The sequence below is a fragment of the Rhinatrema bivittatum genome, chromosome 3 (assembly GCF_901001135.1).
Source record: "Rhinatrema bivittatum chromosome 3, aRhiBiv1.1, whole genome shotgun sequence".
In the NCBI taxonomy this organism is placed as follows: domain Eukaryota; kingdom Metazoa; phylum Chordata; class Amphibia; order Gymnophiona; family Rhinatrematidae; genus Rhinatrema; species Rhinatrema bivittatum.
This window is the reverse complement of record NC_042617.1, coordinates 522,677,716-522,691,993: the sequence shown is the minus strand read 5'-3', so window position 1 is coordinate 522,691,993 and position 14,278 is coordinate 522,677,716. Positions and strand designations below refer to the sequence as shown.

Below are 14,278 nucleotides of genomic sequence, written 5' to 3'. Positions count from 1 at the left end.
CCCCCCAGCCCTACCTAAACCTCCCTTACCTTTAACTTAGAAGTTGCGCCTGCCTCCAGGCAGGCGTAGGTTGTGCGCGCCGGCCAATGGCCAGCCCGCGATCCTGGGCACAGCAGCAAATGGCCGCTGTGCCTGGAGGCTCCGGCCCCGCCTCGCACCACCCCTCCCCGCCCCCTTTTTCAAGCCCTGGGACATACACGGCGATGCGCGCAGGAGGAGTTTTAAAGGGTTACACGTATATATTACGCGCGTAACCCTTTTAAAATCCGCCCCCCATAGGTTCATTCCTGCCTCTCTCCCTAATAAGCAGCACAGCCGCTGGAATATTCTCATGTGCACTGTGGGAAAAAGTCAGACATTTACTAAGGCTGGTTTCTAGACGGAAACTGTGGAGGTAATAGGCCAAAATAATCAGCTACAACCAGCTGAGATAGTTAATGTTTGTAAGAAGCCTGCTAAAATGAATTCAAATCTGCAAAAGCAAGGCAAAATAAAATCTGAAAGCTGCAGAGGGATGCTAAATTACGAGCTGGCGTTTTGCCACATATTAACATGGTAAGAACTGCTGTACACTCTAGCCCAGTAGGCAACATTTTGTTTTCTGGCCATTGAGACTCGTTACGGCAGAGCTAGGCTCAGGATCCTGCTCTGAACCCATCCACCAGGCTTGTCAGAAATAATGTGGAAGGATCTACGAGGAAGGGGGAGAAAACCTATATGCTCCAATTGAACCTAAAAGCAGGGGACTGCAAAAGAAAGCATTAGACATGATCAATCCACCACCTTCAAATCAAGTGTGATGGGCAGTTCTAGAGAAAAACAGCGTAATTTGAACCACGGAGTGGAGATTCTCTGATGGTTTGTCATATGAAACCAGAGTTAAATACAAAAAAGAAAATTATTCTATAATCTCAGTGGCCTGAAATGTGTATCTGGCCACATACTGGGAGGTATCCAGCACACGGCGCTTTTCTCATCCTGGAAAATCACAAATTATTGGGGGTAATTTTCAAAGCCACTTCTGAGTGAGAGGACCGCAGGTGGTCCATAGTGAGAGCGGAGTTAGCTCCATTTACTCCTTTAGTTACTCTGATTATTACCTGAACTATTTCAGGAAAGTGGATGTGTATCCTGGAGTTACAGGAAGGACTGCCTGGCTTGTGAAGCTGCTGCAGAGCCTCCTACTTCAAGGAGTGCCAGCAGAAGGGCATCTGTGCTTTGTTCAGGAGCCTAGTGGTAAAACTCTTTGCTTCTTTCAGGCCACTTTCCAGATTTTCTCCTTTTCGGTACCAGTAGTGCAGGGAACATTCCAGAGTGAAAGTATCTCTACAGAATCCCTTCTAGGGGTGGGCGAAAATAAATCCCCCTAATCTGCAGTTTCTCTGACTAGAAACATTTACTGACTGTGTTAATCAGTTGTTTTATTTCCTTTCATATGGATTGTACAAGATGAAACCACACTGTTTGCCTAATCATCCAGATTTATCGGGTACCCCAGTAAGTTTTTATTTGTGGAACAACACACATCTGTGGGAACGTGCCATTTGTACTGGGAGGCGCAGATGATGCCTGATACCTAAGAGCCCTGGAGCTTTGCTTTCCCTCCATGTCAGCAGGACCCTGGTAGCCGTAGAGGGTGTTGGGCGGCCCCCTCGGCTCTGTGATGTGTGCCGCTGAGCATTTTCAGAGCGGGAGAGGGGGGGTTACATAAGTACAAAGAGGATCGGTTCAGGAGAAGAAACCCTTAAAACAAATATACTGCAGAGGGAATATAAAGAAAAATAACCATTGGAATGCTGTAGATCCAGTAAGCTTGTGCTATGGGGAGCGCTGGGAGCTCTGTAATCCAAGGCAAGCTTTGCCCTTTGAAGCACAGACAGAGCAGCACTAAAAACTAGTAAACCACCTGCTTTTAAATACGGGAAAACCCTGAACTGTGATCCTACATTGGGAGAGCAGGGAAAAGAAAACAAAATATGTATTTATAAAAGGGGGAAGATGCTTGCATATCATTTTCATAAAAGCTGATCCTCGTACTCTACGGTTGAACAGATCTTCAGATGAAGAACAGAAGAGACATGCCTGAAACCACTTAATTTAAGAATGATGCAAAAATTCCATAGTAAAATTTTGCCTGCACAAGTTTTTTCTGAGGAATTTTTCACTCTTAAGAAGTTACATGAGATTTAATCCTTGGGCAAATGCTGTGCTGTTTCAAAACTATACAAGCAGGAGTGAAAGTCAACAAATAAGTTTTAGGTGATATCTTTTTATTGAATTAAAAATATATTTGAAACTAGCTTTTGAGCGCTATGCCCCCTTCATTAGGTCAGTGCAAAATGAGTGCTGCAAATCTCTATCACTGTGTCAGTGTGCAAGATTAGAGACAGGAAGGAATATACTGTACACGGTCCAACATGGTGCCGGAAGAAAACAGGCACAAAATGCATGTAAACACTTGTGAAAACTATGCAGCAAGGTAAAAAACAGAAGGGTCAAAATAGTAAAGAAGAAGGAAACCTGATGCATTTTAACTGCTTGTGAACATTTTAATTAGATGCTCAAGACCTTGCCAGGAAAAGAGATGCTGGTACAGACAGCAGTGGGCCAGAGTTAGGCATTGTTTTTGTTTGTATTGCTATGGCGTTGTCTCTCATGTCCCCCTGCCAGCCGTCAAACAGTATAGGAAGCACTGACTGGAGGCACACATCATGCCTAATTATCGATGGGGTATCTGGAGTACTACCAGAGACCCAGACCCTACCCTACATACACTGAACAGTAGTTCCCTCCTTTCCTTAATCCTTTTTTTGTTGTACTTTTTTGCTGGACTGCACTCGCCACTAAAACCTCTTAGGAGGATAGGTTTCTTTTTCCGTTTTGGGACTGATTGTATATAGCAAGTACCTTGGATGAAACAGGAGTTTCAATGTTTCTGCTATTAATTTGTTTTATAGTTGGGCTTGGGCTTCCGATCAGAGTGTGGTCCTCAGCAGCACCTAAATCCTTTTTTTCCCCATACAGAAGATGATCTGCTGTTTTAAACATGAGCTTTGTTTAGGTTTTGTTGTTTTTGACATTCATACCGGAAGTCCATAAATATGCATTTTAAAACAGCAAAAACTGCTGTTCTCTATATTAGCTCCCTGCGCTACAAATCGGCCACAAGACAAAGTTGTGAGCTTGAAAGACTGGATCTAGTCCAGGGGTAGAGTGCCACAAACAAATCTGGTTTTCAGGGTACCCGCTACGTACAAGCATGACTTATCTTTTGCATACAAGGGAGGCAAGTGCACGCCTATTCATTGTGGAGACCCTGAAACCCTGACTGTCCGTGGCACTCGAGGGCCAGAGCTGCCTATCCCGGTCTATTGTTTGGGATCCTGCTGGGCACTTGAGTCCTGGATCAGTCACTGTCAGAACTGGGATGCTGGGCTTGACAAACCTTTGTTTTGACCCAGTATGGCATTTCTTATGTTCTTATAAAAACAAACTGCCTTTTCTCCCATAGAATTAACATATAAATGTGATCATTAACCTTTCTTAAATGCACTTCCCTTTCCTTATACAGTTATTTTTCTCTTTCATTTCCTATTCAACTTGACAATTTTCCCCCTATACTCCATTTTAATTCATTGAAAGAGGTGCCTACATTGACGCTCAATGGCAGTCCATTGTTTTTGAAAGAGGTGACACGGTTGTCCTCCTGACAAATACTCAAGGAGCCAAACTGCTGAGAAACATTGATTAGAAGGGATAGAAATCCATTTTCCTTATTAAAAGAAACATTGCCAGTTGCTGCTATGGATTTAAACAGCTGTCTACAGCTGGCAAAGTCGAAATCTCTCCTCAAAGGAACAGAAATAATAGCAACCACCATTCAGATTTGATCTAAATGGAAGAGCAAATCGAAAAGAAGCATTTGGTGCATTGCAGATAATACAAAAAAAAAAGAAGCCAATCCTGATAACATATAGGCCCATATTCAAAAGATCTAGATGTTTAATGAGCTAGATCTGAAAGTTTCTCCCACTAGGTACCTAAATTTAGGCACCTTAAAAGTGGGTGTGACCAGAGGTGGGGTCAAGTCTGCAAGAGGAAGTTAGGTACTAGTGCTGATTTCCAGCGTTAGGTGCCTAACTTTGCCAGCCAAATCTAGGCACTGCAATAGCAGCTCAACAACAAGATACTTCTGCTATGGGGTGAGCTGTAAGTCTTAAAATGATTTCCAGGCATCTCTGAAGTGTTTGAGGGGTCTGGGCTAACTGGGGGGAGTGCAGGCTAAAGCACCAGGGGGGGTTGGAGAACCTAGCTGTAGACTGGGCAAACGGATGGACAAACTGGTGAAACTGGTCATGGGCTGGGCACGTGCCCGTTATAAAATTCCCTCTCTTGCACGTCCTAAAGCCGACTTAAGCTGCTGTACCTGTACAAACTTAAAATTTGGCGTACACATACGCATACCAGGGCTATTTTATAAAATGCGTGCGTACGTGCACACAAGATATATCATTGCCGCGTATCTGGCCGCTCCTCCATATACACATGAGTGCGCGCGCCTGTTTTATAGTTACAGTCCCAGTGTTTTTAACAGGGTGGCTGTGCACATGCAGCCTAAGTTCCTGTATAAAGTAGTATCGGACTTTAACTTTAATCAGACATTCATCCTTCCAACATTTCTCCCTAGGTCACATGTGCACAAGGGTGAACAAGCATTGCAGTTTGGACTACAAGAGAGCCTTGGTCTTCTATTTGAAGTGGACTGAAGCCCTTAGAAAATCCACCCGGCTTTTTCTTTTTATTTAACACATTTTATTTAAATTTGGAATTGCTGTTGCCAAGCGCACCCTTTCTTTTTTTTTTTCTTTTTTTAACGTCTGTTTACTAGAATCAGCAAAACATTAACCTCCAAGAAAAAAACCATTGCATCTCCTTCTGTTATGTCCAGGCAAGCCTAAATCTGGTCATGGTATCAGAGCCATTGTGGCATCGGAGGTCCGCTTGAGATCAGTTTCCATGGAAGAGGTTTGCAAAGCTTCAGGGTGGAGTTCAGTGCATACATTTGCATCTCATTATTGTTTGGATAAGGGTTCCTGAAGCGACAATAGTTTTGGTCAATCTGAGGTGTAGAACTCAACTCCATCCCCTGTTAAGGCCCAGTTTTATTTATTTATTTATTTATTTATTTATTTAGGATGTTCTTACTACAAAAAAAAAAAAGAAAAGAAAAATGGTTCATCGCCACCAAAAATTCTTCTGCCAATGTTTCTGGTTGATTCCCCCTTTTTCGTTAGGAGTCACCTGTAGCTAGGAAAAATTCCCCACGCGTGAGGACTTACCATGCTGCTTGACCTTTAAGAAAGCAAAGCTACTTTACCTGTAAGAGGTTTTCTCCCTGGACAACAGGATTTAAGTCCTCACAAAATTTGGCCGCCTGCCCTTGGAGGAGGTTCTTCATGTCTATGAAATAAATAGCTCCGGCAGAACTGAAGTGACCCCCATGCAACGGGATGACATGGGTCGTACAGCACTTGCTCAGTCCAGCATGTCTAAAGTTTCTAGAAGCTTTTAAACAAATCTTCTGCACTAGGGCTCCGTTGGATGCGAGGACTTACATCCTGTTGTCCTTGCACTGCCGGGAGCAAGGAAAGCCTAGCGGCACTTATTATTCATGTATTCACTGTACTATCAAAGAATGGACCAATCCCCATACAGAATTTGGACATCGGTGCTCTAGTTCTGAACTCAGCAATGTTGCTTGGAACGACTGGAAAATGCTTGAAAAGAACAGGCCAGATCTACAGTATCCTACCAACTGTAATAGTGTTCTCCTTTGTTGGCATATTGTAGATCTGAGAATAAGAGCTGAAGGCCCAGAGCTATCACGGTCCAAGTGGTGTAAGTGTGGAATGGCCTCCCATGAGTGAGCTGGTGGCTGAAACAGTAACAGAGTTTAAGAGGGCCTGGGATAAGCACAGAGAATCCATAGTTGCTAAAAGAGGAAAGAGTGAAAAGCATGACCTAGCAGCATGTGTTTTAAGTGTTGATAATGCCATACGTACCTGATTCAACAATGGGGCTACCCAGCTACCGGAATGGATGGAAAAGTGGTTAATATGAAATTTCAGAAGTCCTAGCGGTAATACAGGCAGCCTTGCAGCTGGGTTTGTCTGACTGGCTACAGAGGTAGAACTGAGTAGCAGCTGGGACTGTCTGGTAGGCTGCGAAGTGCTAATCTAAACACAGGCGCTCATGTAGGCAGGCCTGTCCGGCAGGCTACACAGCTGACCTAGGAAGCCAGATGTTTTTGGCAATTCCACACTAGTATTGCTGGTTATTTAGATTATTTCAAGGGTATGCGGTTAGGTGTGGGAAAGGTGGGTGCATAGTATACATGTGCACTTTTTTGAAACTTCAGTGTACATGGATAGTTTTCAGGCGCATCTCCAAATTGCCCCCCTGGAATGCATCTTTTCAGTGCAGCCGCGATATGTATTATGTAGGTACACGCCTACTTCCTGGAGGCCAAAGGTCAGCTTACCCAGAATTGGCTGACGTGGGAGGGTTATCTCGGGTTTCACCCGCATGAAAGGTGCATAAGCGGCTGCAAACGGATGCCTCAAGGAACTCAATTTGCACTATTTTGAAGAAAGGTGGGAAAGAGGATACAGGACCCAAACGATGAGACGTTCAAATTTAAAATTTTGTCTGGCTAACACCGGGAGTTTGCTGAACAAATCTTTGGGGTTTATATAACCTCCCCGCCCCCCTCGATTCCATCCTACACTGAGCGGGCAAATCATTGCCTGCACAAGCCTTACTCGCCTAAAAAGATGGCAGGGCCGGAGGCATCCTTGGGGTACGGTATCGCTTGAACCGCTTAGCACTGTTATTCACTGCTGTCCGGCTAAGGTTTTGCGCCCGCTCACTGGCTCTCTCAACGTGGATTTCTCAGGCAGCAATTTTCAAGCCGTCTGTGCTGGGCGAAAGGCCCCGCTTGCTTTTAACCCATGGGCTTTTCACCAGTATTCAAAGCGTACCTTTGCTTTGAAACTTGCCGTGGAGACAGAGTACAGAGTGGGGTAGATTTTCAAAGGGATACGCGCGTAAGATACGTGCATACCCCCCCCCCCCGAAAACCTACCCCAAACCCCCCCTGCGCGCGCCGAGCCTATTTTGCATAGGCTCGGCGCGCGCAAGCCCCGGGACGCGGGTAAGTCCCGGGGCTTGCATGGAGGGGCGTGTCGGGGGGCGTGCCGGGAGTGACGCAGCGATTTCGATTTCGGAGCGGCCTCGGAGGGAACGGACGCAGGCTGCGCGGCTCGGCGCACGCAGGCTGCCGATTTTGGGCAGCCTTGCGCGCGCCAACCCCGGATTTTAGCGGCTACGCGCGTATCTATTGAAATCTGCGTACTCTTGTTCGCGCCTGGTGTGCGAACAAGAGTACGCGTGTGCGCAGATTTATAAAATCTGCCCCTATGTGTGTTCACTTGCACCTGCTTTTTCGGAGGATAGATTTTTTTTATTTTTTTTGCTGGAAAATCACGAGTAAAGATTTGAAATTCCATCAAGACGCACACTTTCCCTCCCGTGACCTGTTCACAATGCCGGAAATGCCTCCTCTCTTTGTGACTAAAAGAACAAGGCATGGCCTGTCAGCCACATTGAAGGATGGCAGTTTTTAAGAGAGACAATTAGGCGGCTATAATATTTTTTTGTTTTTTTACCTGTGTAAATTGCTTTGAAAATGACCTTCCTCATTATCTGGAAGGCTTCAATATGGAACATGTAGATGGCATTTTTTTTTTGCAAGAGATGTTTGTGGACAATAGATCACCACATGGAGCTGGAAGAAGAGAGGCTTCAAACTAATTCGAGGAAATTCTTTTCCACTGAGAAGGAGGGAGACACCTGGAACAGACCTAAGGCCAAGACAAGGCAGTGACAGGAGTCCGGCATGCTTGGGAGACACACGGAAGGACTGCAGTGGCAGGGCAAGATCAGAAGGGGGATCACTGGTCAAGTTGGACCTCTGCCAGGTACAGATGGCCAGAGCTGGTGTCCTTTTCTGCTGACAACCTCTGTGTAATGTGCAATTCATAATGCTTTTCACAGAATATACACCCAGTTAATTTGACCTCCATGCAAAAGTTAGAGCTGTGCAAGAAATGTAAATTTGCATGAGATTGAGTCAAGTATCCCCTGAGCTGTGCAGAATATCTATTTTCTTTCCTGTCTCTTCTTTTTATAGCTTGAGAAAAATGCCACCACGTTATCCAGAAAATGTATTGAGAATGTACGCAGCTCAGGAATTTTGAAGGACAGAGCAAAATGTTTTAGACTGCAAGAAGGTTCATAGTTTCCCACTAGCGTCTGATAATGGAATTCAGAATGTCTCCTTAGTAATAAGAAGTAAACATTAAATATGTATACAGTATATAAATGGTATATTTAGTGAAAGTAATTTTCTCACTTAAAGGGAAGTATTGACCTGTACTCGATTTTTTGGCTGGTTGTAAAGCTGGCATCTTAGATACTGTAATTCACCCAAGCTTCAGTATTTCATTTGTTTATTTAGGTTTGATTTGATCCATTGGTTTGGGCCTCCACCTGCCAAACAGTGCCAAAAATTATGGCTTTTCCCAAATGGCAATGGTTGCTAAAAGGTTTATTCAGGGACTATACAGAGAAGGCGAACCTCCATTTGGCATGGTTTGAAAAAGTGATACTCAAGGTGCAGAAGAGAGAGAGCCACGGCAGAGGGTATGCTCCACTGATGCTCTCTACTCCCCTTCCGATTTGGCCTACAAAGGATTATTTACCCATTCACTTTTGTGGCTTTTATTCCCCTCCTGGAGGCCTTGACCCCAAATATATTAAGGAGTACGTTTGTGCTGCCTCCCTTTTTTGCTGCACAGTTCCCATTATCTTCTGTTGGAGGCAAACCGTGACTTTTTTTTTTTTTTTTTCCGTACCCCAGGCAATCAGCTAAGCCAAGCCATGCAGCCTTCTTTTCTGTTACTCATTCACATTCCACTGGTGTGGAATTGGACAAAGGTACTGTCTCTGGACCACTTTCTCTGCAGCAGGTACCCCAGCATTGGCCTGGGAAGACCAACTGGAGGGAAGGAGAGGTGAGTTCAGCAGCGGCAGTGGCCCTGGCCACTGTTCCCCTCTTAAGCTGCGCGCGTGTGCGCAGGCACAGAGGTCATGAACCCCGCGCACCTGGCAAGGCAGTGCACACAAGAAATCCGGATATTCTCTGCAATATGCTGGCTTCTGGCACACAAATTTGAGCTCAGCTTATAAAAAGTTGCACAAAAGAATATTTTGGGGGCACATAGCCTTTCAAATCTTTAAGGTAACATTGGCCCTGCTGCCTCCTGTTACGATGGCTTTTTTTTTTTTCGTTATGTGCTCCAGCACTTAATGCCAGCAGTTTTACATTATGCAGCAGCTCTGCAAAAAAAAAAAAAAAAAAGGACCAATTATGTGTTTGCTTGTTGGATACAGGTATGATAAGGACCAATTATGTGTTTGCTTGTTGGATACAGGTATGATACCCCATGCATCGATTTCTCTCAGTCACCACTGGCCTTCATAAATCTGGAAAGAGGTGGGTTATATGTTCCTTTCCACTTGGCCTAACTAAGATAAATGTGCATTTGAAGAACCTGCACTGTGGCACTAAGAGTAAATCTACTCTCCTAGGTGAACAGCAGGAGATGCTGAGTCTCCCACAGCAGAAGCTTTTGGCCCAAAGTCCATTCAGAGCAGCTGCCTGAACAACTGGAAGGGGGTCCAATTTTGTGGAACTCAATATCCAATGAAATTTGCACAGTCACTGAATATTTACATTTTTTGTAAACACTCTAAGGCATGGGTTTTTTTTTCCTTTAGCACATAAAAGATAAAGTGAGGTTGAGTTCATTCTACAGATTTTGTGAGCTTGCCACTTTTTTGTTTTTGTTATTTGTATCATATCTGCTTTGTTAATTATATGATATGTTTAATGTTTATATTTTTTGTTTTACTTAGGCTGTTGTGTTTTCTTTATAAGTTTTGGGTTTTAATTATGTATTTTTATGTCTTATGTCATTATAATCCAAAAAAGAAGGCTATCTCAAACTAAACTTAATGAAAGATAAGTAACAGCACAACATTTTCTTGCAATAGAGCATCTAGCTCTAATTAGCTTTCATAATGTGGATAGGTGAAAAGAAGAGCTTTTCTACCCAGGTGCCACTGTAAAATCATGGGCTTTACAAGCAAAGAATGTTGGGTTTTTTTAAAGTTTTGATATACAATAAAATCCTAGAAGCAATGCAGCAACCTGTTGCTAGAAGTCTCTATAATAGAATCTACTGCTGGGAGCTTGTTAGCACAATAGGCTACACAGTGTCCCAAATAATGAGCTTATCTGACGCAGCAAACTTGACTGTGTCTCGGGTTTCCTCCGTGTGCAGCTTCAGTTGCCAGCAATTCAATTCCTTGTGACTCCAGCGCCAACATGGTGCCATGTTTCCAGGTAACTAGGAGACCTCTGCTTCGGGGTAAAAGAACGGTTTCCAGTAATATGCTGTAAGTCAGGAAGCTTATTTTATTGTTCACACGTGAGTTTCACGGTCACTAGTCTTGGAAATGTTTTTGAGGTCACTTCCGGTCTAAAGCTTTTTTGAAGGAAGACCCCGTGACTGGCGAGTAACCGCGGTGAATTGTTGAGCCCACAAGGGCGGGCGCCTGCTACAAGGCAGACGTCTCCTAGTTACCTCAGATCCATGGCACCCTGTCGGCCCTGGCGTCACAAGGAATTGAATTGCTGGCAACTGAAGCTGCACCTTGAGGAAACCCGAGACACAGTCAAGTTTGCTGCATCAGATAAGTTCATTGCTTGGCACACTGTTAAGCCTATTGTGCTAACAAGCTCACAGTAGGTTCTTTTATGCAGACTTTTAACAGCAACAGAATGCTTTATTGCTTCTAGATTTTTATTGTATGTCCAAAAGTTAGAAAAATAAAAATTCTTTGCATGTGAAGCCTATGATTATATAGCAGTACCTGGGGTTGAAAAGCTCTTCTTTTCACCAATCCACATTATGAAGGCTAATTAAAGCTAGATTCTCCATTGCCAGGAGCGCCCAGGAGAGGTGGCTGTCGGCCAGTTAGGAAAACGGACGGAAAACAGATGCTCAATTATATACTGCATTGGCTTCTAGTCTGGACTCTTTTTGTGGTATTATGGTATTGCAAACCCGCCCAGAGTTATCAGTGAATTAGATAGTATGTAAATTAGAGAAATAAATAAATACAGAAATATAAGCAGTGGAGATGAGGGTGTTCAATGCTGTGCAGTAGTTCCTGCTTTTCTGTACACTTTTTGGGCTCCTCCAAAATTTGCACCTGCTCCAGAGCAAGCGTTAATTTTGGTGAGTAAAAGTGTGTGCCTCAGGCGCATGTGATGAGCGCTATTACCTTTGTGCACAATTGGACGTACTAACCCCCGATTTGCATTGGGGTTATGGACGTGTGTCCAAAATACGCGTCCAGTCACAGGTTAAACTATGCGCTGCATAGTTTAACCTGCACGGTATAGCATCGGCACGGTATAGCAACGGTATAGCATAGTTTAACCTGCACGGTATAGCATCGGCCTGATTAAGTTTAATTTGAGATAGCCTGTATTTTGGATTATATACTGCACTGGCTTCTAGTCTGGACTCTTTTTGTGGTATTATGTCATGGAAAACCTGCCCAGAGTATCAGTGTATTGGATAGTAAATAAATACAGAAATATAAGTTGTGCAGATGAGGGTGTTCGATGCTGAGAAGATGCTTTTCTGGCCTGATGTGACTGTGGTTTCTGTTTCTCTACTACTACTGCAGGTTGAAGATGACCCATGGCATGGCAGGATCTGGCACTTTCTCACCCTGCCCTTACATTTCCAATGATACTTTGACCTGGTTTAAGCCTGCCTGAGGTCTCAGACCAGTCTAGCACTGGGAAAGTATAATATAGCTTCTTCAGAGTAAGCTCAAAGCAACAGTCAGGCCAGGTGGCAGAGGAGGAGGAGGAGTATGCAGCCTGTGGTTCCACCGCTCTCCTCCTCCTGCTGCTGATTAGCATAGATGGGGGGGGGGGGGGGGGGTCGGAAGATGATTGTGGCATGGAGAAAGGAAGAAAGAGGGAGGGGGGTTGGAGAGAAAGTGGAGGGGTCAGGGCGGGGGCGAGAGATGGAGGGAGGTGGTGGAGGCAGGGGGAGAGAGAGAGCGAGAGAGAGACCGGTGGGGGGCAGAGGAGCATAGGGAAGGTTTGTGGGAAGGGGGCAGAACTTGGTTGGCTTGGTGTCCTCAACCAAAAAGGCGTTCTGCTTTCCCGGTCAGCCTTATTTATTTATTCACATTTCTTAACCCTTTCCCATAGACACTCAGAATAGGGCACCATTTAAAATTCATAATCCAATAAACAACAACAGAATTAAGAAACTATGATATCAAAATGGAAGAAAAATGAAGGCCTATCCATGCCAACATGTCACCTGCCTCATACTCCCCCGGCCATAACGGACTCTGCTCTGTAGATCTTTAAACACTGGATACAGTGTAAATAGTGCAGGCTGACAAAAAGCAGGTGGAATGGGTTTTAACAATCTCCTGGTATTTAACAGGATCCTGGTAATCACGGGGTGGAAAGCTGCAAACTGACCTTAAAGTTTAAGTAACTCAATGTTGTCATCTTTCTCATTTTAGGAGGTAGACATTTATTGAAAAACAATTAGCAATCTTCAGACAAATAAAGGATGCTTCATAACTCCAAGGAACTGTAGGGATAAAGGCATATCTACTACAAAAACATTACAATTACCTAGGCTAGGGACAGAGATACAGATCTAAACATCTGGAGGAAAGGCGAGGTACAGAAGATATGACAGAGACATTTAAACATCCCAAAGGTTTCTATGCACAGGAGGTGAGCCTCTTTCAACAGAAAGGAGGACTCTGGAACAAAGGGTCATAGGTAGACTCAGGAGTAATTTTAGGAAATATTTCTTTACAGAGAGGGTGGTGGATGCATGGAACAGCCTCCCCGAGGAGCTGGTGGAGACAAAAGCAGTATCTGAAAGCAAGAAAGCATGGGATAAGCACAGGAGATCTCTGAAGGAATGATAGTGATTGTGAAGCTGAATAGTTGGTGTGGATGGGCAGACTACTTAGGCCGTATGGTCTTTTTCTATTGTCATGTTTCTTTGTTCCTGCCTGACAGCTGAACTCAGTTTTACAATTCCTTAAATGCAGGAATTTAGTGATTTTCCCTTTATGGCATGCCTGACTCGGGGACTGAACTGTTACCCACTTAGAAAAGGTTTTATTGAATAACGTGGGCTGTTAAATAAATAGATAGATAGATAAAAAGACAACATGTCAAAACATATTTTTGAGCAATTAAAATGAATAAGCAAAAAGATCCAGTCCCACTCAGCTGCACTATACACTTTCAACCCAGAAGAATTCAAAGCTGAAGAAAATGCAAGTGGACAAAAATCCATTAATAAAAAAAGAACAACAACAAACAGAGAAAGAGAAGATAAAAGGTTTGTGCCAAAATGCAGAAAATGATTGATATAGAGCAGAGGTTGGCAGATATAAGAATGTGGGTTGGAAAGGCCACTGTGATGCAAAGTGCCATCAGGAGTGGAGGAATCAGACGCAGAGGCAGAAGAACGTAAAATAAAGCTGGATGGGGAACAAGAGGCATCACCGTGGACCTTACCAGTGCTGCTCCCGATAATTTATAAACTTTTCCAGAAGCATCACTTTTGGTAAAAGGCTTGATTTTGAAAATCCACCTCCTTTCTAATGTAAACAATCACTCCCATTGAACTATGCAGGGGGTAATTTTCAGCAGCCCGCACAGGGATAAAGCTTGTGTGTACAAAGCACATGCAGACTTGAGCCTGAGTTTTTGAAGTGGACTTACACATAGACAGCAAGTCTGCTTTGAACATTAGTGGGTACATGCACAACCCAGCGCTTCAAACGTGCATCCATTCATATCTGCTCGTTAGAAAGAAACAAATAGAACAGCAATATCAAGAAAGCTAAGCTTACGTGGGTATGGAAAACTGCCCCAGAAAATGATGTTAAATCTATTTGTTTAGAAGGACACTAGCTTCTAATTCTAACAGAAATTCATAGTTTAGGAATCAAAATGGATTCACAATTAACATTTAAATCACAAGTTGGGCAATTAGCAAAAATGGTGTTCTACAAATTAAAAATT

General features: G+C 43.8%; 1 protein-coding gene across 7 annotated transcripts in view; it reads right to left on the bottom strand.

Moving 5' to 3' along the window:
- Positions 1–14,278, bottom strand: part of OTOF (otoferlin) — a 773,648-nt gene that overhangs the window by 541,816 nt on the left and 217,554 nt on the right. The window lies entirely within an intron of this gene.